General features: G+C 40.2%; 1 protein-coding gene across 1 annotated transcript in view; it reads left to right on the top strand.

The window, feature by feature from the left end:
* Window positions 1–21,665, top strand: part of sema5ba (sema domain, seven thrombospondin repeats (type 1 and type 1-like), transmembrane domain (TM) and short cytoplasmic domain, (semaphorin) 5Ba) — a 198,262-nt gene that overhangs the window by 29,207 nt on the left and 147,390 nt on the right. The window contains exon 2 of the mRNA XM_059342617.1: window positions 5,998–6,063. The gene's annotated coding sequence lies outside the window, so the exon portion shown is untranslated. The remainder of the gene's footprint in view (window positions 1–5,997; window positions 6,064–21,665) is intronic.

Here is a 21,665-nt window from a genome sequence, read left to right as displayed (position 1 = left end):
ATGCTTGGTAATTCAGACACAGTGTCATTGCATGGTTTATCTGGCAGACTCATTGTTTACTCTGCTGATTGTGAGTGGGCAGAGAGGCAGCACAGCTGAGCAGAGAGGCCCGACGTGCTCTTCCTTTTTGTTGCGCACTGCAAAGTGGGTTTAGATCGAACTAATTACAAATGCTCAGTGGTTTTATTCGCTCTGCAACACAGAAATGGGAATTCTACCAATATACATAACTGAACAAAAATCTGCTTTGTTTACTTCACTGTCTATCATCATAGCCGACTGAAATACCACTATATATTTAACCGTACATTAGAAATCACAAACATTCAGCTGCAGCACAGTTCATATGATTTCAAACTTAACGGTTGGTGTTTTATTTTTTAATTTTTTACATGCTTTACGGACGGAGTTTTACACAGAAGATGACCCTTGTTTTTTAACCTGTTGGTGACGTTGGGATACTGTAAAAAACTACTACAGGTTAGGCAATAGAACACTTGTTTAAGGAAAAATAATGGTCAAACCTAAAATAACAGAACTACACAGTTATGTTTGTGAACTACTAAATGAGTGAAGAAGTTTCTTCTTCCGAAGTTTCTTCCGGATATGAAGGATGATCTTCTGGATCAAAGTCCTCGGTTTGTGCCTTCCACCTCTGTCCTCATATGCGTCCATCGGCTGTATCCTACTTTACATAAACAGACACAATTTCGCAAAATACGAACAAATTCAAAGAAACGGCAGACTTTCACCCAGGAGAACAGGGTTCATGATTTTTTAACGTAACTTCTGTTTTTTATTGCAACTTCCATGGCTCATGTGATCCTTGTAAACTACATCACTTCTGGCATTTACGTACATTTATTTACTGTTCAAACTGTCTTTTAAACACCTAACCAGGAAGTTTTTTTGCCTTAAACCATGGTCAGTGGTTTGTAGCCTAAATTCACAGAAACTGCAGCCTTTTCTTACCACTGCGACAATTTTAAAATGCTCCGTGGTGCCGTGAGCCACGAAGCTCTCACGAGTCGATACGGGTGGTATTGACAAACGGTATGTTCTGTCGTAAAGGTTGGAGATCTTGTTGCAAAAATGTCAGGTGTGCACACTTTGTTAGCAAGCTGCAGTGAAACTCGATAAGGTATTGGTGCTTGATTACTAATGCAATCTTGCCACTCATTCTTGAATATGTGTTTTTCCTTTATCTGTTGGTTTCATTGTCTTTCAGTCAAAGACAGAAACAGCCTGACCAGTATTGTGAAGAAAACTAAGAGACTTAAGTTCCTTTTGCAACCAGCAAATCTTCCGTAAAGCTGAGTGCATTTTAGCCTCCCCGAGCCATGTCCTTGCGGGTGAATTCTCTCTGTTACCTTCAGGGTGCTGTTATGCCCTTCCTGGGTGTAAAACAAATCGCTTCTCCAAATCATTCGTCCCCCTTGCACTAAGACTTTTAAATTCTTCATAGGGTTTTTATTGATTTTAATTTTTTATTTTTTTTCCAATGTGTCTATTCTAAGCTCCATGTTGTCTGATGTGTGTTGTGTCGACTATTTATGTATTGACTATTTGTTGTTGGCCATGTGGGCCGTATGAGCCACGACAACCTGCTGCTCAAAATGAATTGCCCCTTGTGGGACTAATAAAGTTGTTTGAATTGAATGTGTATTTTGTATGTGAAATGATTAACATGACTCTTGTAAAATTTGCTTCAGACTTGTGCAAAGCTTGTAGATAAACAAAACAAATTTGACCTACACTGTTATTCTCATTGAATATTTACTTGTATACATTTAACTAAAAAAATCTAGCACAGGTTAGATTTGCCATTTGTGCTGGTTGATCAGTGTATTGACACCTGTTCAGATTCATTTATGTCCTTTTTTATAAAGACTTTTAGTTTTAACTATTTTCTGTTTGACAACAAGGCCATATTATTAGGCACAGCCGATTTTACTTTAGACACACTGCTATACCAATATTGCCCTAACAATACAATCAGCCACACTGGTGCTTACTTATATCAGAAGGTAACATATTGACTGTATTAGAAGTTTAAATGTTTTAATTTTTAGTTTCTTTTTAATGCTGCTGTCTCAGTTTATATCATGTAGTGTGTCCTTGTTCAGTAAAAACTAGGATCTGCTGTGCTAGACCTCAGGAAAAAAAAAGAAAGTTTGTTTAGTAACAGCAGCCCGTTACAGTCTGATGTAAACCGGAAAGCTGCAGGCAATAATTCGCTCCTAATTAGACATATTTCCTTTACTGCCCTCAAGGAGGAACTACACAACTATGCTGAGTGAACGTGTGTGTGTAAGACTGCGTGTGTGAGATAAACTCCGTGAGTTGTTGAGTTGTGAACTCCTGCTGTTTTGTAAGCCGCCACTTTACTCACTTCCCGCCACGTCTTCATCAAGCTGTCTGATCCAGTTACTAGTCACTGGAGCTTAATTAGGAAAATTAGATTTTCGCTGCTGGATGCGGTGGCGACCGTTGACAAACTCTTCTCATGGACAGAGATGAGGGAGGATGCACTGCGGCGGGGTGCAAAAGTTTTTTGACATACCAAAAGAAAGTTCCAGATTGGGGCACATGAATGTGATCACAACCTCATGACTGCTCTGTCTGCATCATACTGTTGCTGAAGGGCCGCTGGTTATAGAGCATCTCAAGTTCAACACGCACACACACACACACACACACACACACACACACACACACACACACACACACACACGCACACACACACACACACACACACCGATCGCCTGCCAAGCATGCGGACTGACTTTCAAGGACTAATTCAAGATTAGAAAAGTGGAGAGACTGAAAGTAGGTTTTATAATTGCTGCTTTATATATTTGTGTGTGTGTGTGTGTGTGTGTGTGTGTGTGTGTGTGTGTGTGTGTCTGTGTGTGTGTAGAAGAGGAATAGAGAAAAAGCATAACACAGAGAATAACATAAAAAAAGGGAATAAATTACCTGATGACTCTGAGATACTAAAATGCACATTATTATATTATGTTAATACCAGTGCCAGGGGATGTTCTTTCCTCTTAATGTAGATTCAGACCAGTTCTAACGGTTACCATAATTATCTTCAACATTTAAACTCCTAACCGCATTTTGACTTGTCACAGCAGGAAAACGCACAGGTGAAACAAATTTCTTTAACAAGGGCTCAGTTTCACTCTGTGTTTCAGACAGCATGCCTGATACCAGGATCCTGGAACAAGCTCGCTACAAGTGAAGCAGTCATTTCTATCAATTACACCTGTGCTTCTCCTGCCGTGACATGCCAAATGTCTGCTGTAAAAAAGGTCTATTAGCCACGATAGTGACACCGCTATAGGGAAGGCAATTTCACTGTGTCGGCTGCTCAGGCTGGACTGAAATATCTCGACAGGCGTGAATTTTTTTTCAAACATTTATGGTTCCAGGATGATTAATCCTAATGACTCTGACGATCTTCTAACTTTTCCACTAGCACCACAATGAAGTTTATGATTGGGGTTTTGCATAATGTGTCTCAACAACTATGGGACGATAGCCATGAGATTTTGGTACAGACATCCATGTTCATAACTGCATCAGGTCAAGTCAGTTTTATTTACATAGGCATACTCCAATATCACAAAACACAGAATTTGGCTCAAGATAAGGGTTTGTACGAAGTCTTAAAAGAAAAAATGCTCAAATTTAATCGCTTAAACTCCAGTATACTCCCCGAGAAATGCTTGATTTTAATCATTTTGAAAATGTAATTATTTGAAATGAAACAATCCTTTCGTCATTTTTGTTTGTTGTCTCTTCACGCCTCACACCTACGGGAGAGCACTTTTTTATTATCCTACCTGGCCCCAATCCTCTTCCATACACACCTGTAAAAAAATAAATGATCAAAACATCAACTCAAAGTTAACATTAACTCTGTAAACTTAATTTTCCAATTTTGCTTTTATAGTAACAATTTAAATAAGGTTGTTAACGCTTTAATCATCACAACTCTTTTGGTTTAGGTACCTTATGACCCTGTTGTCACTTTAAGGGAGGTAGTAATTCCGTAGCTAGTGCAAGAATATATAAAGAAGTCTAGACACTGATGGTGCAGGGGTGCAGAGAGCTGGCTGCAGATCTGGAGGATCAGACAAGGAGCAGGGCTTCAGGTGAGCTCAGCTCGCAGCAGAGAGGAGAAGTTTTAAAGTTTGACAGCAACGATATGAGATAAAGAGATCATGGGAAAAATCTGGCTGGTTTAACTTGAGTGAATGCCCATAATTCAGCTGAGAGAGAGATTTGAGAATGAACGAGTTTAAAGAGAGTCTTCCAGGTTGAACTTCCGCTAAGCTCCATCATATCAACACTCTTTCATTATAAATCTAAGAAAGTGAGTCATTTGTGTCAGGAAATTATATTTAGCTTTGAAGAACCTAAAAACCCCACACTGAAGTCAAACATTCAACATTTTATTCTGGTTTCAGATATCCACATCTGAAGATCATTGTGTTTATGGAACCACAACTCTGCAGTGTCAGCTGCATCACACATGCTTTTCAATTATCTGGTCAGTAAAGTTTTACTGAGTTTGAGCAGCAGATCCAGACTTTGTTTGTCTGTCTGGTGTTTGAGGCATCGTTGCCCGCGGTGTGTGTGTCTGTGTGTGAGAGAGAAAATAAAACTATAGGTCACAGACTAAGCAGTTTATGAGAATTCTTCCTCCTCACTTGTTGCAGTGAATAAAGCCTGATCCCACACTGACATTGGAGATTATGGGGAGTTTTTTTGTTTGAGCGGACACTTCCCGCTGCTCAGCCCTAAATTCTCAGCTTAGCTCCATAGAAAATCCCCTTTACTGCATTTGTCTACCTGTCTTTGTGGCAGTCCAGCGTCTCAGCTTTGAGCTGGAAAATCAAGTAGAAGAACTTTGAACTGGAGTTTAATTAACTGATAACTATATATATATATATATATGATAGCCAATTAATTGTTTATAATTAAGTAAAAATACCAAGAAAATCTCAGTAAGCAGCTTGTTAAATCTAAGACTTGGGTGCTTTTCTCTGTTTTAAGTCATAAGTTGATTTTAATCCACTATGTTGGACAAATTTGAAGATTCTTAGAACATCTGATTGACGTTTTTTATTCCATTTCTGACAGTTTATTGACCAATAGGCAAATACGTTTGTTGAGAAAATTAATCAGCCATTATCAGGACTGAAATTAGTTGCAGCACTTAATACAGGCATCTACTGAGTGCTGTTCTGAATTCATAAATAAAAGTAACACAGTTCTGTGTGACTGCACAGTTGATTAAACTATACGTCTGAGCAGAAGTGATCAGTCTTACTGGAGCGATCAGATGACAATAATTAATCCCTCTTTGATTCATTTTTGTGTGTACAAGTGAACGAAACAGCAGCCATATCACGGGGGTTGACGGCGCAAGAGGGATGGCAAGTTTGAGCTCCTCTTTCAGGTTGCTGTAGAAACCAACCAGGCCTATTTGTTCCAATTTGCTCAGTGGCGTTGAGATCAAAAAGCTCGGAACCCAAAGTGCTCTCTGCATATTAGCATCCGCGTTTGATTCAACATAATTAGGCACCTCATTTACATCTATATTGTTAATTTACAGTTGGAGACATTTGGGCCGCGTTGTCTCCACAGCACAGGGCTCCTTATGTTATATGGTGTTAGGGTTTAATGTGTTTGAACTGTATTGAACTTTGTGGTTTGTTATTGTCCAGTTAGGCCCTCAGTTGATGTAAAGGCACCTCACAGGTCCCTCTTTTTTTCCTCCACCCCCACAACCGCATGAAGTCCCCCGTTTAAATGCCATTCCTGTTCCGCCTTCTCCGCTCCATTGAAAAAGTTTGGCGGTTTGTTTACGAGAGCGCCAGCACTTCTTTGTGGCCCTGCACCCTGCTTATGAGAAGAAGGCGAGCAGCTAGTGAAAGACTCACCCCTCCCCCTCCCCCCCCCTCTCTCTTTCCCTTCTTCCAGAATCTGTTTGAAAAGGACAGACGGCCCTCTCAGCCCCCCTCCCCACACCCCAGTGATGCTTAGCTGGTGAGTACGCTTTCATCTTTTTCATTTGGAACTTTTCATGCCACTTTCGTGCATTTCTTTGATTAGTTTTTGCTTTTACCTGAGCTTTGGATCCAGTTTAATTTTCTTTCTTGTGTTGAATCTTGCTCGGCAAAAAAACAAACTTCTCGCTAGTCTTGTTGCTATCTTGACAGTGAGGGACTCCTATTATTCTTTTTCTCTCACTTTCTCTAAGTATTTTTCTTCCCTCCCCCCTGAAGTCTTTGCGGCCTCTGTAGTAAAAGTTTTTTGGTGAATGCCCTTTTCTGTTCTGGCTGAGTGAAGTGATTTGAAAAGTAGCGGCGAGAGTTTGGCAGTTGGGGCGGAGGAGATGAGAACAAGCAGGAGAAATGGTGGAATTGGTGGAAGGGCTTCATACAGGCTGCTAATGGACGAGTCCAACACCTCCTCTCTCTCTCTCTCTCTCTCTGTGAATCAGTGAATCGCTCCAATGCAGACAGCCTTGAATCTAATTGACGCTGTACGCTGAAATCAATGTTCAGAAGAGATGTGACATGAGTGCACAATCATCTTGTGACATCACCTCCACCATGAACAGACTGCAAGACGAAACTCAATGAGAGTTTAGATTAGAGATTACATCCCTCAACACCCGAGGTTCTTTGTTTTTTGATAGTATTTTTTATTGGATGGCACACAGGGAGGAAACGTGATGAGAGTGAGGAGATGACATGCAGCAAAGCTCCCGAACGGGATGAGATTACACTGTCAGAATCTTAAACCTCCAGATCACCAGAACGCTCAATTATTTTCTTTTTCTTTTAACACTACATGGAAGAACCAGACCAGACCAGTATAAGATGTTGTTTTTTCAGATTTAATATCCTCATACATCCAGAAAAGCTTGTTCAGCTGTGCAAACAAGATCCTCTTGTGACAAGGACAGCTCAGAAAATTGAAGTGGATTAATCATTGGAGGCAAATGTTGAGTATCTCCTCAAAGATATTGATCTTATAACTGAGTGTTTGTGCTAAAAAAATAATAAAAAAATTTGTTGCCACTTAGTTCAACAATGTTGAGCTGGATTACTTCCAAATATGTTGAATGTCTATAATGCAGTTTTCTTGCTTGGTGCAAAGTTCAGTGTTTTTGGTTAAACTTTAAGAGACAATGGAATGGTACCTTTACCTCTATAATATGTATTACCCATAGAATTAATATTTAATATTTGTATATATGTATTTCTTATTTTTGTACAAGAACAAAGACATCTGAGTCAAATTCCTAGTATGGGCACATGTACCCGACCAATAAAGATAATTTTGATTCTGATAGAAGCAAAATAAGAGAATGGACTTTGTACTCTTTGCCAAGGTCATTTGGCTGGTAAATAAAAAAAAAAAATAGCGATTGCTGTGAGATGTTATGGTGACATAATACATCAGCAGTGCCATAAAGTGTGTTGGCAGCTCTGAGACCCAGAAGTTTACAGACATGGTGATTTGGATAGTCACGGCCGTTCTACTCTCAGTATATTTCTTTGGTGTTAGCTGTTGAAAGAGGACTCTGGATATAACAGTGAGGCATGATTATCAACTTTAAACAAATGGAAAGTTAGTTAAGGAGAAATGTTTGGTTAATTTAAAAGTTACAATGCCTTTATTGGTTCCATTCTTCAGTAAATTTGAGCTCTCTGTACTGCAGAAAGTCAGCAGCAATGGTTTACTTTTTTCCAAGTCATGACAGTTCTTCAGGAAGTTAATGCACTTTTTGATAACTCCCTGCTACAATAACAATGCAAGTTAGTTTGTAAAAAAAATGCTCTGTGTAAAAGACAAAGACAATAAAACACAATCTGGGATAAATATTTTTGTGGACTTGACTATCATGTCATACAGTTCATCAAAATGTCAAAGTTTTGTGTAATGATTTAATGTCTTCATGTTGTAGATCTATCCATCAGTCTGGTATTCACAGTGATCACGCTCTGCTTTGTTTGCATTGAAGTGACATAATTAAGACTTTGTGTATATTAATAGATCATTCACATTCTGTTATCTTCCTTTAGGCGTAATTGGAGATTATGTGGATAAACATGAACATGAGAATACTGAGCAGACATACTGCCTGAAGCTCTGTTGTTATCTGTTGTTGTCCAAAGCTGTTTTTTAATTGTCTTCCATAGACTGATCAGTGGCAACATAATTGTTAAGAGTAAAATTGGTCGTTCATGAATTGCAGCAGATTCAGATAACAAAAGAATGTGTATATAGACAAAGCTCCTAAACTTAACAATCAAGATATTTAAAAAAAAAAAAAAAAAAAAAGCTTTTTCTTTATCAGTTGTAGCAGTTATTAGCTTTATTGGTAACATCATGAGGAATATGTTTGTCAAAAATCTCTTTGGGTTTTTCATCTGATCGTGGCCTTGAATAAACCCAGAGATTCTTTTCTTTTTCGGGAGAAACTGAGATTGAGCATTTACTGGCAAAAACAAAATCTTCTTAAAGAGCACAGGCCAATTTATCATCCAAACATAAACCACTTCAGCTCCGATCTCCACCTCTTCTCACTCTCTGTGTTTAATATCCCTGAAGGCCAGTCCTGACATTTGCTCATGTTCTGTTGTTTTACTCCCCTTGCTCAGTACTCGCCTCCTTCTCACTTACTCTGCTCAATTTGTGGCCTTAATGTCTTTCCCTAATATGTGTCATTGGAGCAGAGCAGTGATGCTCCATTTCTGGCTGCTTTGAGGTAGCTCCTCTGAGTTTGTCTTGGTTTTCTGGGCTCCTCCGGGAGGAGAGCAGGGGCTCCGGTGGTAGCTGGCATGTTGTCTCTTCGAGCTCTGCTGTTGTTTGCTGATATTTAGTTCAGGATGACAATAAGCCGGAAGAAAACAAGCTTCTTTCAGGCCAATAAGGGAGAGAAGGGGTGGACTGCGGGAGAGAGAGACCTAGAAAAAAAGGGGTGGGGGGGGTGGGGGGGGGGGACAGGGGACTCATCCTTCGATGGGGATTCTCTTTTAAAGCTTTCTGTTTGTGGCCCCTAGGGCCGAATTAAGGGAGTGTCATTATCCCTGGCAAATTACCACGCTGCCTTTGTGGTCCAGCCATGGTACATTAGGGCGCCTTAAAACGTGGCCGAGCCGTGCCCATTCAGCTCACAAAGAGAGGGGCCGCTGGCAGATCCTTGGCCTGGCTCACAGAGGAGGCATTCACACCACATCGGGGGGATGGTGACGGAGGTGACGGTGATGGAGAGGGTCTCCTGAGATGAGTTAAAATCGCTCAGGCCAAGGCCGATGTGACATGGTCTTAAAATGCATGCCAGAGGATGATGTCATCACTTGGCTTCATCTGGAGATTGATCAACCGTGTTAATCCCAGATCTGATAAGGAGCCGCGTGAATGTGGTTTCCATGCCAGTTCTGTCAGACCTGCATGTATCCATCTATTACCCATACCAGGACTTGGAACCGGTCTCTCAGTGGACTAATTGCTCATTAGCGCGTAGCAACAAATAACCGGCTCGCTACAAATTAGCTCGTTTTTCATTGAACTTTTGGAATATTTATCTGCTGTCAGATCTCTATCTCATCTTACCCAGTTGACTGTCTCCCGTGAATATCATGTGCAAATTTCACACATTTTATCTGTAAATCACCTGAGGACGCCACACGAGCCGTTATACAGAGCCACTCTGTCAATGTGTATGCTTGTGCACATTTTAAATCGAACACTTTTTTAAATGCAAAGTTTACCGTCAATCAACCTGTTATTATTGATTACAATTTTGGTAATGGATCAATTGTCGCAATAAAGCAAAAATGCCAAACTTTCTTGTTTGATGCTTTTCTGTGTTTTATAACATTAAAACTTTAAAATCTTTGGGTTCAAGAAGCTTCCCAAAATTTGCTATTGGAATTTTCTTTTTGGTATTTCTGCTTTTATTGGATAGTGATAACATGGATAGTGAATGAATCCCCTCATTAAGAAATTGTAAATAAAAAAAAGTTGATAGTAAAAAGAATTGTTAGTTGCACCACTGTGATGATAAAGTCACTCTTTCCGCTTTCTTTACTTGGTCTGTTTTTATTTAACCTTTTTAGTTTACCAGTAATAATCACTATCTCACTCTATATTTTTCCACAATGTCTTGAATGCCCTATTTTTTTGTATATTCACAGTAAATGCAGTTGACTAGAGAACTAATTGATACGTACGGATCACGTTTAGCGACAAAAAAATGTTTTTCTGTTATTTAAACAGAAACTGTGGTGCCTTGAATACTCTGTTGTGTTCAGGAGTGCACTGTTTTTTTAATACGGTGGATTTGCACTTTGCTGCTGATTGGCTAACACCGCCAACACAGCGAACATTAGAAAACAAAGCTCAAAGCCTGTTGTGGATTGTTCAACCTGGAAACTATAGCACAACGGTTGCTCGCAGTTTTCCTATTGAATGAGCCCCAGGTTGTCCACTAATTAAAGGGTTCAGTCACAGTTCCACCTGTCCACATGTCACAAATGTCCTCAGGCGAGACACTGAACTGTCAAATTGCTCCGAATGGTCAGGCCATCACTGTGCACGGTAGCTCGCTGCTGAGTCAGTGAAAAAGACTCAATTTGTGTCTCTCAAAAAGAGCTTTGAATAATTTTTGGCAGTGACTGAATAAAAGTTTTTGAACCTTCCAGTCTGTGCAACACAAAGACTAGATGCTTGGGTCTGAAAATGGCCTCTGGATCCCCCTTGCTGGTTAATTTCTCAATTTGCTGGCTGCTCCAAATACTAACTGAGAACAGGGGCATTGCTTTAAGGTGCAGAGTAATGAGCAGGTGCACAGTCCAGAGAAGAATAAAGAACTGTGGGTGCATTGTCCAGCCTGATCAATGCTTTAAATGTCTCAGGGGTCATTTGAGATGATTGGATGAATCCCGGTGTCTTTTATTGCTCCACCACTGAGAGGAGGAGTTCACAAAAGTTTTCAAAGCTGATCTGAGGAGGAAGGGCAGCCACTTTGAGTCTGCAGAGGATTTCAGCAGTTGCAGAGTGCTTGCAACATATAAATGTCTGTAAGTTATGGATGGCATCCGCTACAAGCTTTGGTGGAAGTTTAGTCTTCAAACATCAGCGGGTAGCTCAGACTCAATACAGAGCTATCAGAGTTGATCCTCTGGGCCTGAAACGGTTGAATCGAGTTCCCGCCAAATGCCCATAAATTCAGAGTGCACCATGAGCCATAATGTCAAAGTCTTCAAAGAAAACTAAATAAGAGGGCTGCTGAAGGCACTGTAAAACTCCTAGTGTGTGAAATGTTTGTTCTTGGCACCTTGCCATTATTTATCATCTAATCAACTGGAAGCTGTACCTCAGCGATTGATGTCTCCTTCATTTTAGTTTTCTTTCCACAATAGGTGGGAGATTTCATTACTTTCCAACACTGTTTCCGGGTTTTATGAACTCAATCCCTCTGCTGAAGTAGATGATGGAAGGGAGGAGGCTTTTGTCCAGAGGCCGTGGTGGAAACCCTGAGCCTGTAAATCCTGCACTGATCTTTGGATCATTAAGCTGTGAGCCCTGACTCCTTTAGTTCTTTATCACCAGGCCTGGATCCCAGTCCATAATGGAGGCTAACTGGCTAATGATTAGCTGTCTTCTGCAGCTAGTCCTGAGCTGGCTGCTGCTGGTGGAGGCTATGTAAACATATCTATCCGGCCTCAGATGCTCTTTTCATTTGCCCGACTTACTGTCTTCATATTGAAAGTTTCCCATAAAGCTTAGTGTAGAATGTGAAGGGATTATGATTATGTAAAGCAATGCTGATTTGGGACCCTGCACAATTGTTAGACTATTCGTGTTACTAGTTTACAATAGACACTGGAGAGGTTTGATTACTTGTGCTTGTTAATTTGACATACAGCGTTTACCTCCTCTCAGTGCTGCTGCTGAGCAGATTGCTTTGTCTCTGAACAGTCTCTAGGTTTATGGAGCTAAGAGGAAGATGATTGGCTTCTGTGAATATAAAGACTGAGAGGCAATGTTGTGGATAATGATCGCCTGTTCTTCCTTGATTACTTTTGGTTATTCTGGAACTATGCAGGCATGTGAGTGTGATACATCTCGTGGCTTTGAAGTGGAGACTGAAAGATGTGTCTTTGCTTACAAAGTTAACTTTGAATTAACTAGCTTTGAAGAGTGGCCGTGTAAAGGGAGCTTTGTGAGGACATACACGTCAGGCTAGCTTGGAACCTGATCAGGCATAGGGACTGATCTGCAGTCCAGGACTTCTTCTGTTGATCGTTGCGCCGCAGAATCACAAGGTAGGAAGCTTTGTCTGGTCTAGATATGTATATATATTCAGACAAAATGTATTGCTTTACATAATTCTTTGTGAAAGAACTTTGTCATTGACAATATGCCTTATATTGTAGGAGGTTGTCCATCTGTCCATCCTTCAATTTTCTCAACAACCATTGGTTTGATCATCTTTGTATTGCTGAAGTCCCAAGAATGGGAGTGCAATGTCGAGTGCAAGCTCTTCAGATTTACAGGACATATTTATTAGTAGAAAACTCAAACATTTCAAGCATAAGCAATGCCATTTGTTTCAAATGAATACTTTTCTTCCTTGAAATAGCCTGGTCCCTTAGCAAATGATGCATATTTGTAGGTAATGCAGCTATTTCATGGCAGATGTATTGCTCAGGACCCAAGGAAATGCAGTGACGAGTGTAAAGTTGTTTGGGTGAATGGTTCTTGAGAAAACTGCAAGCAACAATCCGGGAGGCCAAGCAAATCGTCTGGTTCAGAACAGGCATGTTCTAAACGGGCACTGCACTAGTTATGCAAAATAAGGCATAATATTCAACAAGCAGAATACTTTTTTGAACAGTCTACAAGATGGCAACCACTGTATTTTTACATTTAGTTAATTTAAACTCTTAAGGTTAAGATTAGAGAAGGATTACTTCTACTTCTTACTACTACAAATATAAAAAAAAACTGTATCTTTATCAGAGGGGTCTCTCATGTGTTGCTCTTCCTGAGGTTTCTTCTATTTTTGTCCTGTTAAAGTTTTTTTTGATGGAGTTCTAACTTATTATTTAAAGGTCTAAGGTTAGTCTGCTGTACGGTTTGTAAAGCACTTTTGGTGCGACACATTTACTCAACTTAATTGGTCTCTGATGTGATACAATTCCCCTCTTCACATGCAACATGCCCATCCACCGGACCCTTAACTCAAATATCATTTATGGTCATAAAGGGCGCACTGGCACTTAACTTAGGCAATGAACAGAATTTGTAGAGATACTTTGCTGCTGTGCATGACCAGAGATTGTGTTTAGTGTTTCTGAAAAGAAGATCTCAAACCAGCAAATTTTTTACTGTCAAATTTACTTGCTTCAGAAATGAATTTACGGAAAAACAAGCGGCCCAGGCTGATCAATCGATATTTTTATACTACACGTGGTAATCCTGAATCTGCTAAAGATATATATGTAAGTCTGTAACCCTCTAATGCACAAATCCGTCTGAAATGTGTTGATACTGTTCAAATCCTGTGAGATTTATTCTAAGCTAAACCAGCCTCACCTGAATCTGACCACAAAACTGAACTCGGCTGTCCCCTCTGTTGGATTTTTCACCACTTTGACTCTCCACAGCCGGCCGGTTGTGGGTTCCTGGCTGTAAACTTGCTGTTTGCTGCTTAATCATTCAGTAAGGATTAGTGGCACTGTGTGTTTTCTAATTATAGACCTGGACTGTGCACTCTCCTCCTCTGTAGGGTCAAATCTAGCCCACCAGGCCCTCAGCCAGCGGATTACTCACAGCTACACTCCACTGCTACTTTCACACGTTTATTTCTGTGTCGTTAACTCGCCATCTTTCTTTATTGTTGCTCTTTTTTTTTTTTATCACTGCGTGCTCTGTTTTCTGTCTGTCTGTTTCTCTTTTTCCAACCCACTCTCTTGTTGAGCTCACAACAAAGACTTCTATTTGGATTTAATAAAACTCAATGAGGTAGCTGTCAAAATAAATCACTTCCTGTATCAAGGAGGAAACAAGGAATTGCCTGAAAAAAAAGGACACCAAGTCTCTTTTTTTCACACAATCAATCAGTTTCCTTTCACGTCTTTCACATCTTTTTATTCTGGGAGAACAATAGGTTTGATTAACCCCTCTGGGAAAGCTCATTATCCATTTCCATTACAAAGGTGCTTGTAAGACACTTGCATTTGAAACGCCTGAGCGAAAAAACTTAGATCAAAGGAATATATTGATGCCCATGAGCTCTGAAAGACAATAATAGAAAAATGATGGCTGCCAGTCTCAGCTTAAGCATCCGGTTTAACAACAGGCCAGATGTGGATCCTGCATAGTTGATGTGTTTTTGATCACTGTGACTGCTTTGTGTCCAGTCTATCAACTGGGACTCTTTAAACAGGAGAATATGAGTTGACAGATGCCGAAGTTTCACATCAGAATGTGCTTTTTTTCTCCTTTGAGGCCCACTTACTCAAAATATAAAACAGCGGGGCCTAAATTATTTATTTCTGGGTTTATTATTGTTTTGAGACCCTGTTGGGGTCTTTCAGGGGGTTCCTTTGTTAAGCCGAATCAATTTCATATCTTCAAGGGACACCTAGGAAACGATTCAATTCATTTTTAATCAAAGCACCATATTAAGCAAGAGTTAAGATCAGATTAGTGTGTATATTCTGCCATCAGTCATTGGATGAGCCTGTGATGTGGAGCCACACGGTGGTTGTGAAGATAACCATATGTTCTCTGCATCATAACACATCGTGTGATGTAAAGAAATCACTTTGAGGTTTGTTTTCAAAAGATTTAATTAATACTTTTGGAATTTTCTTGGTTGGCTGTCTTAATGTGCAGACAATTTTGTCATGTTGATTTTCTGCAGACATGGGCATGGATCACAGTTTTTTTTTGGTGCAGATAGACCATTGTGGACTTGAGCAGATGATAAAACATGGATTCAGTATATTTTGAGCTTGACTCAGAGTCAAATGAGAAGACTGATGTCAGTTTTATCTGTGTGCAGTACAGAGGTTGTATTGCCTTTAGCTTAGTTGAACCTAACTTACACCTGGCGTTAAAGTTGAAGTAGTCAACTTTTGAACTTTCCAAGTGGCATTATTGTCCATTTTATTTTAGAGCAAACAGCAGACACACTGCAGTAGATTCCAAACAAATGACGTAACATATTTTCTGTCATTGACAATCGATTTCCATGTGAACGAGTACAGTAGATTTATCCAGTCACTCTTCTCTCTTCTTTTTTTTTTTTTTTAAACTTCGTTTATTAAGTTTTTTTCACAATAAAACACAGACATACAGGAACACTCAAACACAGAATCCCTACCCCAAAAAGTAAAAATAAATAAATATTTAGATGGATAAATAATAATAATAATAATGATCAATAGATGAATACATTTAAGACAATATAAGTTAAGTATGTTGTAAAAGAGGACATACATAAACATAAAAAGGAGAGAATTTTTACTCTTCTCTCTTCTTCCTTTTTGCCTTCTTTGCCTGCTGAGTAATTTTATTTTGGCTGCGCAAAGTTTCCACAGTTACTACGGCTGTTAGCTTTTTATTCACAATTTCAACTGCTTGGTGATAGCTGCTGTAGGCTATTTTTTGAGTTGCAAGTTATTTCTTTTTACTTGAGTTCAGTGTTGAGCAATGAGATGTTTAAAACTTTAGTTAATTCTGCTGTCTTACGTTTGACACAGCTCCTCTCACTCACCAGAGTAGCTTTGACCATCCGTTAGGCTGCAGTCACACATACACATGTTAAACATTGGGAATATTCACCTCATATTCACTTCCATTGTATGCAAAGGGATAATAAAACATTTTCTTCTGGTTCTTTGCATCACATGCAGTTAAACCTCAGTGAACTTTGACCGGTGATATTGCAGCCTTAACCAATAACAAAGTGTGGTTGACCTCACTTAGAATACAAACCAGCACTCTGATATCCATGTGCCTCACTTTCTGCACTTTCTGCAGGTGGTGGTCATGCACCTGCACTCGTGTATGTGTGTCTGCAGCCTTACGAGAAGCTGTCAGTGGTGTTGATTAGCTGTTACTGACATGTAACCAATCAGATGAAGCTGTGACCAGGACATGCAGTGAGACTATGGAGTGGTGACCATTGATTTTATATTATTTAGTGAAATTACATGCAAATAATGTATGAATGGAACAGTCAGTTGTCTTCACCTCACTCCACAGCATGTACAGAAAGCTTTTTCCCCTCATCCACACTTGTCTTTGATTTGACTTTGTGTGCACTCGTGGGCAAATGGATTTTTATTTCAGCTTCAGACCTGCCATCTTTCAAAAGATACATTCAATTCAACACATCAAAATGGGATTAAATGTAATCCTTGTTCTTGTACAGGATGACCTCCACTTTTTGGTGGAATAAGGTTTCTTTGCTGAATTAACTACTCTCAGGTTTGTGTCTGAGGAGATTTCTTTGTCTTTGCAATATCTGTTTTTCTTGTGTGTTTCACTAACATTAGGTAGCAGGATTAACTCTGCTCTCGGTGGATATTGAAGTGTAGAAAGAAAAAAAAGACACAAATACACAGGCTTAATTGAAAAGGGTTGCTATATTAAACTAAACTGGCTGCATCAATTAGTTAATGGTTAAGCCAGTAATTAGATCTTTGGAAATTGTTCTCTTTGTTCAGGTGACTGATAGTCGTAGCTGGAGAAATGCTCATGTTGTTCCCCAGAAGATCTCTTGGATGCTTAAACTTCTGGCACATTATAAAATCATCCACATGCTCTCTTTGATGAAGATATCCGCTGCAGCTTCCAATTTACAGCTCAGCTTGATCAAACTGCTCATTTACAGAACTAATGAGAAAATGAACAAAAATTAAGGAATCATTTGGTTGTTGTATTTCATCAAGAGAAGAAGCTGCATTTTCTCTTTCTGTTGCGTGTGATTATATCACAATTACAGCCCAACACGGGCCCTACAGGCGCTCGGAGAGGGTAGTGACTCCCTTTCGGAATTACAGCGTTGAAGGCGTGTTGCGTATCAGGGCGGTAAACAATGCCACCAGTGATCAGACTTGTTTTCATTTTCATCACTAAATTTCCTGGCATAATGCCTGGGTCACGCATCAAGAAGACTGTAACGAGAAATTGTGTTGTGAGACCACATAGCAATTAAAACAGGATACAAGATGTTTTTTTTCTAATTACATCACAATGGATTTAATTATAGCTGCATGTTTTGCAAAGCAACAGTGTCGCAAATAGCGTCAGGCTTGATCGTCTGTCTTTTGTTTATGACAGGATGCTCCCTCGCTCTCTGGACTGTAATCAGTGCTCGAAGAGGCACCATGATATGGGAACCGAACACTGGCGCCATTTGGGAGATATAGAGGAGTTTATGAAAGGGAACAAATGATCCGCTGCAGCCTTTATGCCCATCTGTGTTTGAGTCTTACATGTAAGTGTCTCAGAAGAATAGAAATAATTTACATGTAATGATCTTTTAAATTATAACTTAATGATCAGTAACTACTGATGAGCTTTGCGTAATGATCTCGCAGAGGATTCATTCCAACTTTTCCGCAAAGTTCGGATGCTTCAGATAAAAACAAAACGTGCACAAAGGAAGCATTCCCTCAAAAGTTGAACCTTTGACAGTTCAAAAGTATTGTACTCTCTCTGGCAGTTTCCAGTTCCCCTGCAATCTTTACTCCCCAACACTTCCTCTTCCTCCTTTTTCTTTGAGAACAGCAGGGTCTGACAGCCCAAAGCCTGACTGTGTGAAGCTTGTGAAATGGAAATGGATCATGATTACTTCCAAACGTCTGACCACTTTATCTCTCAAGGTGTGTGTGCGTGAAGCACTGTTTAGATGTAGCTACATGTGAGACGGACTGTGTTTGTCTTGAGAATCCATCTTCACTGACAACTGGTGATCAGATTTTCCTTCCCTGCTCTGTATGCAAATGACTAAGAACATCACTTCCACAATGTTTCTGCACAAGCAGCAGAATTTCCCTCCCAAAGGACAGTGCAGGGCGTGAGTCATTGTTATGGTAGACAAAATGATGCCTTGTTTTCCTAAAGGGCCCATTATGTCCTGTATAGCCTCTAAATTGCAAAAATGCCACAACGCATATTGCAGAAATATCCAGAAGGAGATCCAATTAAACACAATGAAAACACCATATGAGGAATTATCTTTTTTGAAAGAATGATTTTCATCAGTTCAGTAGAGGTCAGAATTGTAGAATCTATGCTAATGTAAAGTGAAAGCTGATCTGGTGAGTTGATGACATTTATGCTGGATTTCCCTTTAATTTGTCACATATCTGCAGGTGCCTCAGTGCAGGATCATGCTCGGGAGTGGATTACATTATAATAAATCTGTTGAGGGCGGGCAGGACAAGATGATCACCTGTCAGAGGCACAATGAGGAGAAAAAAATGAGGACTTTGCCTCTCACTAAGCGAGGAAAAAATTCTGACTGAAGGCAGAATAGTGTTGTCTATCATGGCTTCCACACAGGTGTACGTGCTACGTTTCCATGAATCATAATTGTAAAAATTTTGAAGCTGGTCTGCATGAAGGAAAAACATATCCACCAAAACAGCCCAGACCATTCCTGTATCATAATTAGGGTTGCAAAATTGCGGGAATTTTCAAAGTTGGAAACTTTCCATGGAAATAACAGGAATTTATAGGAATAAACCAGAATTAACCGTGAATTTACAAAATTCAAGGTTGGCCCTTGACAGATAACTTAAATGTATTTGGGGAAAATATATTTTAGCATAATCTTGACTAAATCAACTAGATTTCATACAAGTACACTATGTTTTCCCTTGATCACACTGCTTACTGCAATTCTACAGAGGCCACTCCCCCATATGAAGACCACGCCCACCACCACGCCCCCTATTATCACTTTTGGGGTATTTTTGGAGGGGGGGTGAGTAATATTTAACCCAACTTAACCTCCCATGGAGAGTTTCTGGAAATTAACCAGAAATTTGATGGAAATTTTCCACCCCCTTTGCAACCCTAATCCTAATCCTTTTCTCGGCTGTTCGAGTCACCGTTTGGCAAAATGCAGTTTGCGATATCACAGTATTTCTTTCTTTGAATCTCAGAAGCCTACTGCTGTATATTTAACCTCAGTTTGTGGCACTTGCAGACCATACAGTCGAGAGGTGGATTATGCACTGATGTTTTGAAAAATAGTAGCTCTTTCTGCAGTATGACTTGTCACAGATCCACTGTAATAGACAGGAATTTACGTCCTTCCTGCAGAAGTAAACAACAACCTGTCAAACCCACAGGTGATGCAGTTTTGATACTAAAAAGATAGATGTTGGGTTGAGTATTTCTTTCAGAAGACGACAAAGGTGATCCATTCTAGTTCAAGAACTACACACTGTCAGTGTTGACTCAACACAAGTGTTTGTTCACATGAAAAGCAGACCTGGAACCTGTACATTTGGGCTGATTTGATTCTGGGAGTGTTGACTGCGCTCCCTGTTGTATTTTTAGCTGTCTAGTTGTCACCAAATCACATGAGATGAATTTTCATGTGAGCAGGAACAAGAAGTGCATCTGTGTCACGGGCCTCGTCAAACGCAGCGGAAAGTGGCAAACTGACAGGCACACAAGATCCAAAGCAATGTTATAAATACCTTTTTCTTCACTTATTGTTTCTTGTGTGCGAGTCTGACAACCTGTTATTCTGCTGCCAGCACATGATAGCATCAGAGGTCAGCGCTGCGAGGGCATTTTCACTAAGGAAGTTAAGGTAAAGTATGTCAGTGGATTCAAAGTCAATTTTAAAAAGTTAAATATTGAAAAAGGGAGTTCAGGCCAAGTAAAGAAATATTGATTTTCATTTTAAGTCTGAGCAGATCCATGAAAATCTTGACCTGCAGTTGTATGTTTGTGTGTATCCTTGTGGCAGTAAAGATATGAATGTGTCCTTGAGTGAGAGGCTAGAAGCTCAACAACAAGAACAGTGTAGGACGGAGGAACTGAAGACGGAGAAAAGGAAGAAAACAACGTTCACAAACACATGAGAGTGAGATAACCAGCCAGAGTTTAATTTAAATTTCAAGAAGAAGAAACAAAGATGCACACGTTTGAACAATAAAGAACAAATTGTTTGAATAATTTAAATGAAAAATATAACTGGCAATGAATTTTTGGAGTCACAGTGTGCAGAAAACACCAGTATTTTCATTTAGATTTCAGGCCTTCATGGGTCCCATATTTGCTGAGAAGACAGTGCATGTGCATTTTGCTGCATATAAGCTCATCTTGTGACAAGCACAGCTCAGAAAATGTTTCTGCTAATAGAAAGCGAAGAGAAACATAGAGAGAAAAATGCAAATGAGTTGCTGATTATGCACCACAAACTTCCCTCTAAGAAAATAAATTGTATTTTTAGAATTACCTCTATTTCATTTTGGTGTTTTCAATTTAAAGTTTTCTTAACTACAAATAATAAGCTGTGCAAGTTTGAGCAGCGTTTGGGTGGCGAGACTGTGGGTGAATGCTGAAAATGGGGACGGATGCTTATTATATCACAGATCAGACCAATTAGTGCAAAGGTGACAGTATTTGGATTTTCCCGAGGCGGTGCCGCCAACGCCGCTGACCTGTTGCATCTGTTGCGACGGGCAGAGCTGAGACCACTGAGGAGTCTGAGGAGACTTGTTAGGCAGCAAAGAGCTGCTCTGCTCAGTCTGCTGCATGATCGGCAATTGATTTTTCTCTGTAGAGCACAGAGAACCGACACATACTGTACTGACCTCATCCACACATTCTGCTGCTGCTGCTGCCGGCGATGTCACATACTGTAGCGTCTTTATGTTTTTTTTTCTATGTGTGGGTATTGGAGGCTTTTGAAAAGTAATTGTTTGCCAGATTGTTATATAACCGTCAACAAAAAAATTAATGCTTCCACTAAAATTCCTCATTTCAGAAGCACAAAGGCGCTCTCGACAGACTGTGTGTTTGTGTGGAGTTGGCAGGTGAGCTTTTATTAAAGTTTTGCAGCCAATCCCCAAGAAGCACAATGGTAGCGGATGATGAATGCCCACAGCTAAAATCCAATAAGATGGATTTGGGGTGGAACAGCAGCAGCTCCCGCTCACTCACTCACTCACACAGCATCTCTCTCTTCCTGCCTCATACTCCCTCCACCTCGCTCCATCACACACTCCCAGTTGCTCATCCGCCAGCAGGGCTCCAAATCAGTCGCTTGTTCGCGGCAGATCAATGCTCTGTAATCAACAGGGGAGGCACATTGCTGGTCTTTAATGGAATGCCTCCTACCTGGGCTTTCTGTCTCGCAGAGTCTGAAGTGGATTCACCGGAGCAGGCGGTGATCAACAGCGACAGACACATCAGCTGTCGGCTGTTGTCTCCCGTCATACGTGATCGCTCACTGCTGAAAGACTGCAGCCCGCTGGACAGGGCACTTTAAGAGGAACAGCAGCATGGATGCAATAAGCCTGCACTTAATTACATTCACACAAGATTTGTATTGGATTCCAGTGTTGCTGCCTGGCAGAGAGGGC

This window comes from Centropristis striata, chromosome 10 (assembly GCF_030273125.1).
Source record: "Centropristis striata isolate RG_2023a ecotype Rhode Island chromosome 10, C.striata_1.0, whole genome shotgun sequence".
In the NCBI taxonomy this organism is placed as follows: Eukaryota; Metazoa; Chordata; class Actinopteri; order Perciformes; family Serranidae; genus Centropristis; species Centropristis striata.
This window is presented reverse-complemented; position numbering and strand designations above follow the sequence as displayed.